The 11,311-nt window shown below is 38.7% G+C and overlaps 1 protein-coding gene across 1 annotated transcript in view; it reads left to right on the plus strand.

Annotated features, from left to right (window-relative positions):
* Positions 1–11,311, plus strand: part of EPC2 (enhancer of polycomb homolog 2) — a 52,745-nt gene that overhangs the window by 568 nt on the left and 40,866 nt on the right. The window lies entirely within an intron of this gene.

Below are 11,311 nucleotides of genomic sequence, written 5' to 3' on the forward strand. Positions count from 1 at the left end.
ACTGCGAATTTGTGCGCTGGCAGGGTAGGGGGTAGGGGCGCCCGCCCGCCGTAGCGGCCTTGCGGCGGCCCTGCGGACGGGGAGCGGGACGCTTCCTTACTGCGAATTGTCCGCCTGTGCGCTGGCAGGGTAGGGGGCTGGAGGGGACAGCGAGCCGCTTCGGGTCGTAGAGCTCGTTCCCTGCCGCAGGTGCCGCGGGAGAAATTGTCGGTAGTTGTAACGAGTACGCGTCCTGCTCGTACTTGTCAAAAGAGATGTTTTGGGCTGCGTGGCGTACATCAAACGTCAGATGCATCAGCTGGACGTGTTGCATTAAGCGTTAGGCTTTTAAGCGTTTAGATGACTTCTAAATAAACCACCGAGTGTTTAAAAAATAGATGTGTGATGCTTGTTGTTCTGGTAGCGTTATAGGGGGGGGAAAAAGCTTTTGTCCGCTTAAGTAAAGATAAGTTTCTGGGGTTTTTGACGAGCAGTAGGACAGCACCGCTTCGAAAATGCTTGCCCACGGTTCTGGTGTCGTTTGAATGTGCTGGTTCGTCTTATCTTTAAACATCGACTCTTGTGCTCCTTAGAGGTGTAGACGGCTTAGTTACAGGCTGTCGCCTAATGTGTCTGTACTTGTATGTAGAGCCGATAGTAAATGCACCCTCAAGAATTTCTTCAATGAATCCGTGTCTCCGCCTCAGCCAAACCCCTGTGCCTGTGGATTGGCTTTTCGGAGGTTACAGCTGTCAGAGGAGGCTCCATGCCTTTCTGATTGGTTTTCTCACTTGGCCGTTGATATTAAAAGGAATCCTCTGTCTTACCGTTGTGGGGGTTTTTGTGTTGGTTTTTTTTCTTTCTTCCCTATTTCCCCCACTGTTATACAATGTGTAATACACCGTGATCAAAACTTCCAGTGCTTCCTGAAGAGTAAATTTCTGCTGGAACCAAGGAGCATATTTAAAAGCAACAGCAGTATGGTACTAACGAAGCAATCTTGGAGAGTAATTTGGTTTTCTCAGTCTTTGAAGTCTACTTGCAGTGCTGTGTTTGCCTTTAATGTTTATAAAATATGGCTTATTTTTCAAAACGATTGTGTAATTTTGATAAATCACGTTTTAAATACACTTGTTAATGGAAAATTGCTGTAAGGGTTCAAGCAAGCAAGCTGCTTGTGGACTGCTTAAATGATTGTGAAGATTAGATTTATACTTCAGTAAAACTGCTTTAGTGTTGCACTAAAACGTTGCTTTTCTGTAAGAATGAGGTTTATTTTCTCTGCACTGAAATGTGGCTATATTTGTTATATTACGTAATAGTCTCAAAATGAAATGCTCATTGAAGCAATATATAAGCGTAGTGCTAGACACACCAGCCAGACAAGATTATAAACTGTACTATTAATAGATTGTTTAGGTTATTGCTGTGTAGTGACAGTTTCATTCATGGAGTAGTCCTCTTCCCAGTGTTGCACAAATAACTTTTTAACGTAAGTTTTTGTGGTAGTGGTATGTAAAGCCCTTCTAGGAAAGGCTATTGTAGATGACAGTAGTTAAATATTTGAGAAGTATTTAAACAGCCTTTATTCATAGCAAATATTGCTATGACTGATTTGATGTATTTTGAAAGGGACTTGTGCGGGGGAGAGAGATCTCCACGTACTCATTTCTGACATCTCAATTACTTGAGTGTCTCAAGGCCTTTTTTTAGCCTAGACTTTGGCCAGGGGTGCATCTTGTGAAAGGTGTTTGAACCATCAGGGTAGCTGATGATTTACATTTGCTGTACAAAGACGCAAAGTTACTCTGGCCTCAGTATGCTGCTTTCCTTGCTGTGCCACACTGTGTGAGGCCTTGGTGAAATCAGAAAGGTCTTGTAGTACAGTGTATCATAGGGTCAAATATCATCTTCCAGGTCTGACTTTCGCTGAAAATAACTGTGTTTACAGATTTGCGAGATGTAAAATGGTTAAGATTGACAGGTCTGTCTGACCTGTGCTTTACAACCGAGTCTTGCTACTACAGGCATATGATTTGCTTTGTTCATGTTTGATATTTTATATATATAAAAATGCAGATTTTGGTCTTTTTTTTTTTTTTTTAAACTAGTACTGTTGTTTGGAACATAGGCTTAAAGCCAGCGAGGGGGGAGGCTTAATGATTATCACTTATTTCTACTACTATTAGTAAAGTTATTTGGACTGTGTATTAAAATGTCATACAGTCAGTGTAGTCCCAGACTGGGCAACAATACACACTGCTGGTCATCCCACTACAAAAAATTATACTGCCCAGCTTGTCAGTATGGGCATCTTTATTTGACTTTTCTTTTGACTTGATCTTGATGAATATTCTGGAACTTTTTCTCTTTAAGTGTCTTAGAGATTTATATCCACTTGCAGCATTTCACAAATCAGCAGCTCGTTTCTCTCACTTGGAGATTCCAGCTGTGAAAGAATTAGGCTTCTGATCTGTAGCGTGGTTATCTTATTAAACCTGAGGAAGAAAATCGTGTGGGTTTGTGTTTAGTTTTTGTTGTTGTTTGTTTTTTTAAACTTATGTAGCAGATTGTTATTAATCAAAAACAGGAAGATGTCCTTTTGTGAGCTTTAGAAACTGAGCAGGAACATTTCATACTGTTTTTTTTCTGATGAGTAAGAGTTGTATTTCATAATGCTAATGAATTGTTTTGGCTAGAAGGGGGAAAAGTTTCAGAATAGATAAGCCCTGGTTTTGTTTCTTATCGCATAACTGTGTTTTTTATTTGAATACATATTACTGGAGACTGCTGAGTTGCACGTTGTGGGGGAAAATTGCTTAATGATGAGGCAAATTCAGGCTGAAGGCTTTCAGAAGTAAATTTACTCGAGTTGTTAGGAAGTTAAAAGCATGGTGGTAATTGATGATACCTAGATTGCCCAGTCAAAGCTATCGGAATGTTCATCTCAAAATTCTTGTTTGAACATACATTCATTTACAGCTAAGTTTGACATCACATGACAAGGCTAAGGTTATAGAGGAAAAAGTGCATGAATAGCAAGTTAAGGACATGGTTTAATGTTATTAAAATGCTGACAGAGTACGAACGAGAAGTGGCTTTCATTTTCAGTCCTTGAGTGATCACCTCAGGATGATCTTTCACTGATCATTAAATAGTGTTCAATTTTGAGTATTTTGACAGGCTGGAAGTAGTTAACTTGAAGAATTTTTTTTCTTGCTTTCTCTTCTGTTCATACTCTCTCCATCCCTTAGTTCTTTTAGTTTCTGTTGTAACACTGGAAACTTGAAGTGTTTGGCATCTGGTTTTCAAGGCATCCTGGCGCTAGTGATGCTTCTGAAGCAGCATATTCGTTCTCCTTTTAAAGCAGGAAGTGTTAACTGCACAAGTCATAGATTTTTGTTTGGATATTTTTGCTGATATGGTGTAACATACTAAATATTTTTGCTGATACAATGAACTGGAAGAGTTCAATCAGGAGGACTTTGAAATACGTGCATACACACAGGGATATGATTAATTTTATGGCACTACTTACTTGCTTTTTTTTAAAAAAAGTTTGTTATGACCCAGTCCTACATTCACATTTTCTTGCACATATTCTTATGCGTAAACATTTTTTTTGGTGATTTCTGTTTATAAGATAAAATAATAGTCAATTTTTTCTTGGAGGGGCTTCATCCTGCATGCGTGAGCATAAACACATTGGTATTGGTTGGGGACTTCAGGACTGCTCTGCTTATGCCCCTTTTGTCTGTTGTTAAAATGGCACACGTTCTACAGATTATGCTTTTTTTTTTGTATGTTGCATTAATTGGTGGTCTAATTTTTTTGTAAGGAGATTAATGTAGTTGTTCACATATTACAGCTAATTGTCAACATAAAGGCAAATAGTCTTGTTTGATACATACACTCTACGTACTGGAATTGCGTTGAGTGCCTCCACGCTACCAACTTGCTTTCTGCAATGAAAGCAGAGTTTGGAGTTTAGTGCTCGAGTCTCCCCCCTCTACTCCAGACACAATATCACATCTTTACTGGGAAGCCTAAGTCTTTTAAAGCTGGTTTTGTGTATGGAAATATTACAGATAGTTGTTTTCATAGCATGAATAGATTTTTTTCTTTTAACCCCAACTTAGCAATAATTATTTATGCTAAATTATAATTGTTAATTAAGAGGTGCCTTAAAACAGTGAGCTTAAATTTTATGATGGCGATGGTATTTTCTTTTAGAGAGAGATGAAGTTCTGTTGTCAGTTGTGCTGTTGACATCCATGACTTCTAGGAAGGTGCTTAAATAAATGCAGTCAAGTACTACAGACTCGTACAGAAACTGTGAGGTTAGAAGGGACCCTGGAGGTCATCTTGGCCAACCCCGCTGCTCAAGCAGGGCCACCTGGAGCCTGTTGCCCAGGACCATGTCCAGATGGCTTTTGGGTATCTCCAAGGTGGGAGGTATCAAATGTGTGAGGACTTATTTAAGCTGTTGATCAGACAGCTACCTACCTGGTACTGTCTGATGCACCCAGGTTTAGGTTTAAAAACATAAATGTACATAAATGACTCCCCACGTGGACAGAACCTATTCTAACTTGAGATTTGTATGTCGGATGTGCATTCATAACCTGTGGTTGAACCCTCAAAGTTGCTTACAAATGAGGGGCTTTGTAGAACAAAGAAGAAGCCAGGACACCAGTGTGTAAAATAGAAGGTCAACAGAGGATACCTTTAGTTCAAACTATGCAAATATTCTGTAAAACAAAAATCCCTCGAAAAGACTTTATGAAAGCTCATGAAAGAAACTCAAACGATTGTACTTCCATGCAAAACTAAGTGAAATCAAGACAGCAGGCTTTCCTTAGGAAAGAAATGGGGTTTGTTTGATTAGAATCAACTGGCTTATGTGTTGGGGAAACGTAATTCTCAGTAGAAGTTTCTCAGTTTGAGTTCAGCACCTTTACTTATTTACTTTTGGGTGCTGCTGGGATCTGTGAACTATGTTTGGTAGTAGGTAGCATAATGCTGTGTTGTAATCTTTAGTCATGGAATTTTAAACTTCAGTTTTGTTTGAGACCTCTTCCCCTGCCTTCAGGTCCTGTATTTTTCTCCCTCCCTTTGAGACCCATTGCATCATGCAGCGATGTCCCTCACAAGTGCATATTTCAGCTCCCATTTCCTAGCCATTATTTCAGTTTTCAGCTGTGATCCTCTATCTTTCCTGTGCCTTCACCCGCAAAATATTTTTGCGGCTAACAGAAACTTCCTTTCAGTCCACCACTGATACACCATTATCAAATGGGACATTAAAAAGTATCAGACGTAACACTAAGCAGGTTGGATTCTGTCAGCTTGACACTGCAGTGGCGATGAAAATAAGCTATTGATGAATGTGGACATCATCTCAATGCTAGAGTAGCTAAGTATAGTTAACTGGTGAACTGTTAAACTGAGTAGCCTTTGTTTTAATTTGTTCTGGCTGTATTTATGTGGTTGAAGTTGAACAATACAAAGATTTGCTCTTAAGTCTCAAACTCACAATCATTTTATTAGGGCTTATCACATTAACACCTATCAGCTAACCTGTAGCAGCTGCTTGTGAATATAGGCTTAGCCTGTGCAAACGTCAAGTAACTTATCTTGGAGTGTGCTTTTAAGATATGGCTGAGCCCAACTAACTCTGGTCTGCAGCTAGTAGGGATGCTCTGCTTTTCAGAGTACTGAGGCCCATTTGACTTGGTAACGGGAGGTGAAAGCCCACCATGGAAAAGTTGGGCATCCTGTACTTTTACAAGAAGTGGTAGGAGCATGCGGGGATGGAAAACCTGGGAATGGAGAAGCATGAGACTACTAGGCTTTTGGTGTCATCCTGAGGTTAGATGGGCTCAGTCATATCTTAAAACCACACTCTTAATTTAGATAAAGTTGCATTTTTGCTGCAGGCTAGAATTGTATGCATGGGGTCAGTTAACACTGGTCTGTCCTAACTTGTTTGGGTGCCTGAGTCCGCAGTAGAGAACAATGGTATCTGCATGGACGTTAATTGAGAGTCACACTTCAATTCATTATGCAGGAACTTTCCCTTATAGGTAGGTTTCCTCAGGATGAGGTGTAATTCCATGATGAAAGCTTAGGAGAACTTTTTGAAATCTGTCTCTCTGTGCTCTGTCGCTCAGCTCTGGAAGGTCGCAAATGTAGGTAGCAATTCTTCATTTTCCTTCAGTTTAAGAAAACCTCGGAAAGAAACACCTCGGGCAGCTTCTGTTGTGCTTTGAATTACATGGTGCCAGATTTCATATTGCTTCTGCTTGGCAAAATTGAGCAGTACTCAGCTTTGCACAATTTCTGTGTTGATTGAGATCAGTTGAGATTTCCCATTTGAATAATTTAGATCAACAGACATTAAATCTGCTTATATTAATCTTGGTTTTAATTATTTTTCACAAAGAAAGATATGTTTGGTGCTAGACATTCAGGAGGTTATTTGTAATTTATTTTGCCAACAAAGCTAATAACTATGCCTTGTTTATACTTATTTGAACAGTTACGTGCCTTAGCATATTTATCGTTCTAACTGTTCAACTTTTAAAAAGATAAATAGCACATTTAATATTTACATAAACAAAACTACAGTTAAATCTTAGGTGTTGCAAAAGCCACTGGTGGTGAAGATTAATTGTAGAATTGAAATTTCTGCAACAAGTAGAGAACTGAAGCAGAACTGAATTACTGTGTATGAAAGGAGTAAGAAGTAGAGAAAATAATTTTATGAAACTAAAAGTAGTATCAATATAGACTGTCATAACTTTGCATTTAATGTTGACTAGTTCTGAGTCAAAAAAATGAAGTATTTTGGAATATACTATTTTAAAGTTTTGATTTTAATGCATTTTGCAAATTCCTACTTGTTAATATGTGATAATCACCGTATAGTGTGACTGAAGGTGTTTGGTTTAAAATACTGTTCCTGCCCATAACAGAACTGCTCTAAATATAAGGTAGCAGAAGTTTCCAGAAAAAAAAAATCTGAGTTCTTATTTTTCCTAATTTACTTTGGTGCAATTCTAATTGTGATTAATACATTTACACCAATAAAATGCCTAGTCCTTTAAGGTAAAAGGAGAGATTACCACACCTGATTCTCATTGTTGTTTTTTTTTAAAAACTTACTACTTCAGAAATAAGCCAACAAGGAAGTGCCTGGAGTAAGAATATTGGACTTTATTAGCTATAACAGACCAAAGGCATATTTGTTATTTAAATGCACACTTCAAAGTGGAAAGAGTAGGTGAGCTGATACCAGGGTTGTATCCTCTCAAATAAGTTACTTGGCAAAGAAAAAAGTCATTCCCCACTGGTAAATGTGTGAGGACAGAACTGGGTTGCTTTTGTCTAATAGTCTTATTTCTCCGGTCTCTGAAGTTTGGTGTGCTCAACACCTCAGCAGTATGTCTACTTCAGTAGGATTTTTCTCTGTAAGGTATTTATTCATGTTTATGTCATCTTAAATTGCCAGAAGTTAGGGCTTACACAGCTTGCCATGTTAGACTGTTCTCCAGTTTGTTAGATGTCACTTCTCAGTCAGTTTTCCGTATCAATAAACTACTGTTTTCTTCATTTTTATCTCATCATGTCCCTGGTGACACACAAAGTACATATCAATTCTTAGCCAGCATATTTATAATTGTTTCCTGCCCCCTTTTCCCAAGTTGTTTTCTGTTGTTTACATTTTAATTTATAATTTGGTTTTCTTAGCTTTCTGCCATTTTTATGGCTGCAACTCACACTTTTTATCTGTTTGACCGGTTTGAGTTGCATAACAAAAAACTATTTCTACTTTGAAGCATCCTGGTAATGTCTGATTCCCCTTTGCTAAACTTAGATATAAACAGAATACTGGATGTCTTGCAATGGTATCCGATGACTAGATAGGTAAGATAGAGAGACACTGTTATTACAGAAAGTTAAAAAATAATAATATATATGTTTCTTGAGTTAGAGGTGTTTGAGTTAAAATGGAATTTTGTAGTTAACTTTTAATAATTCTAATTCCTACCAATTACTGTACGTGCACTTGTGTGTTAATTTTTTTTAAACCTTTTTCTAAGTTTTCCTTACTTTAGAACCAATCTCTGGTATCCTTTTTTTTATTATAATATGATGGATTTCTGTTTTGTTCATCAGGTCTTCAGCACTCCAGGTTTCATCACTTTGATGAGGACATTTGTTTTAAAAACTCTGTAAAACACAAATTCCTGGTATTGGTGTGTGTACCTCAGTTAAATAAAAATCCGTAAGAAGAACTTTGGATCTTACTCCTGGAAAGAAAATGTTACACACAAGTCAGAAGGTTAAATGCATAGTGCAGTAAGAGAGGGAGGGCTACTGTAAGCAACTTGTTCTTGAACGTAAAAGTTATACCTGAAACTTTCCAGGAAATTGCATCGCTGATGAAGATGAAATTAATGGGCTCATTCGGTACCCAGACTCTTGGTAACTTAACTTCAATGTGAAGGCAGTAAGTTCTGCTTTGACCACAGGAACTTATTTCTAGTGCACGTCTTTCATGTAAGCAGCCATGCATGTTCACACCTCTTGATCTTTTGATTGTTGTAACCAGCCTTTAAGCTTCTGATAGGCACCAACAAAATGACACCCCGCTTAACCTGTGTGACATGAGTGAGAACCGATTTTTTGAAAGACCAGATCTTTAATATTAAGGTAGCACCGTTTCTTTGCTAACAAATGTCATAGAGCAAGTAGCCTTAGACATCTTAGCCACATGAGGCTTTTGAGTAGCTTCAAGCGAGGTTTCTGTGCTGGGACCAGAAGCAGCCTGTGTTACGAAGTTGTTGGGTAATGCAAATCTCTCATTGTGGGCTGAAGTGAGGCAGCAGCCGCCACTGCGCTACCTTTCCCGGGTCCTTGTGGCATCCCAGCAGGGAGACAGATCCCGTGGGGAGGTGTTACCAGCTTCTGCTGAAGAATTTCCGGTCTTCCCTCCTAGTGACGCTTCTTCCTCTCCTCTGCAAGGAGCACACTTCTGTGACTCGTGGTCATGTGAAGGTTTTGGTGCATGGAGCCAGGAATTAAACTGAGTTCAGATTCTGTGTATACTACCATAGTTAATAAAGAGGAAAAGTAGTTGTTGTGGAATCTCAGCCTTTTAAAATACATTGTGGGGTTAATTACATGAAAAACAAGAGAGAATATTTATTGTGTATGAATATGTAGGTGTATACCTTTCCATCCCCATTTGTCTGACTTGGGACAGTCAAGTTGTGCTAATTGAAGCAAACTAAAGAAAACAAAAAGGAATTCCTCAGATGCAATTTGTTAACAATCTTTTCTGCTTAAGATTGCATTTGTTAGGTGGCGAGTGACACAAATGTATCACAAGGAGCTAGATGAAGACTGCTTTCTATGTCTTTTGTCGAGATGTTGCGGTGCTTGTAACAATTCTCTCTTAACGTCATGCAAAGGCATCTGGGGGGGGGTAAAAAAGGTCCCGCTTTTTGGAAACATACATTTCTCAAAGTACCATATTCAGCCTTTCCAGAAGGAATTTTTAATAATTCAATTTAATTGTTACACTGCAACAATAATTCTATTTTTAATAACTCATTTATATTCAAGTTTTGGCAGACTGGAAACTTGTATAATGTAGCTTTAAAATATAGCGCTCTAGGGGTTTTTTGACGTTTCATAAACAGTGACAGTTTTGTGTCAATGATATGTTCATAAAAAGCGAACAATCATTATTTATAGGAATGAGAGATTGCTCGTGTTCTCATACATTACCACTGTCCTACTCAGTAGGGTAATACTTGGGGTGTCTCACAGTTGTATAATGTCCATTATTACGTAAGATGATTGAAATGGCATTGCTTGCTTTTTCTGTATTAAACTTATTTTGAGATTTTTATTTTGGGTGGGGTTTTTTGTGCTGCAAGGTTAACTAAAGAAACACAAAAACGATTGCGACTTATTCTCTGGTTATCTCACTTCCCCTATACCTCCATCAGTGTCTCACAGGCTAATTTCCACTCTTATTTCCCAGCTTGCCTGTAGTTGCTTTGTAGTGCTTAAATTGCCTTTAGTCAGACTGCCAGAGAGGAAATGAAGGAATTCTTTGGCATTTTTTTTGGCCCAAATGGGATTTTCTTCATTGAGATACGCAGCTCCTATGTAGACCTATCTATCTAGACACGAAGTGTCATCCAAGGATGTTGGGCTCAGTTAGGTGTTTTTGGTGTCCCTTCTGTTGTATTGTTTCAGCCTACATCAGCATTCTTGAGATAACATTCAGATGATTTGTATGTAAAGTATTCACAGAATGGCTTGTCTTTGGTTTTAGATAGCACTAGCATTGCTTTGTGAAATTACAATTGTTTAAGAACTGGAAAAGGGAAGAAGGTGACAGAAAAGTGTTTTGTTTTGTTTTTTCTGTTCACATATTAGTTCACTCACTTCTGAAAAAATGGAATGGCTTTAGAGTAGCTAAATAATAAAAATCTTACCCATTCCAGGGACTTCCGTGAATTTTTAGGACGGAGTAGTACAATTTGATTCACTTTGCTGCTGCCTCCATTGAGACGTCTGTAACAGCAGCCTACCATTAGTATGGTTTTTTTGGGCCTGTAGTCGTAATTCAGCAGTACAGAAGGCAAGTGTGTGGCAAGTGGTTCTTGTGATTATTTAAAAAAAGGGCGGGGGGTATCATATTGGAAAAACATGGTATGGCCAAAAGCAAAACTGAGAAGTGGTTCCATGAGCCCTTTCCACTTGTTTCCACACCATACCTTCTCCTGCTTCTTGTGTGTTTTCTTGAGCTTGCTTCCACTGAGACTCAGAAACCCCTTAGCGAAACTGAGAGGAGTTTCAGTCCTACAGAGCAGCTTTGCTTTGGGTGCATTGGTTTGAACTCAGTATGTGAATTCTTGCTGTTTGTCCAGCTTTCTGAATTACTTCATAACTAAGACAGCCTTTTAAGGGGACACCATGAAGCAAGAGGAAACAGATCTGACTACTAAATAGATTAGTTCTCCATTGGATCATGTTTGGTTTTTTTTCTACTGATCAACTTTGCTAATTCACTAAAATGTTTGCTTTTCAAAATAAATTGGAAATGAAGCAATGAGTTTCTCCTGAGATACTCATTGCTGTCCCAGGGGTGAAAATCGTGGTGGTGCAGAGACAGATTTCTTGCTCTATATATGACTCCTTATTTCAGTTAACTGTTTTCCATCCCAGGGCAGAGGGAGGGGAAAGAAGGGAAAACAGCTCTGTAGATATCTTCCCTCCACCACCCCCCCCCAAGCCTTTCAGCTGCTTA

This window comes from Aptenodytes forsteri, unplaced genomic scaffold, assembly GCF_000699145.1.
Source record: "Aptenodytes forsteri isolate BGI_AS27 unplaced genomic scaffold, ASM69914v1 Scaffold380, whole genome shotgun sequence".
Classification (NCBI taxonomy): Eukaryota; Metazoa; Chordata; class Aves; order Sphenisciformes; family Spheniscidae; genus Aptenodytes; species Aptenodytes forsteri.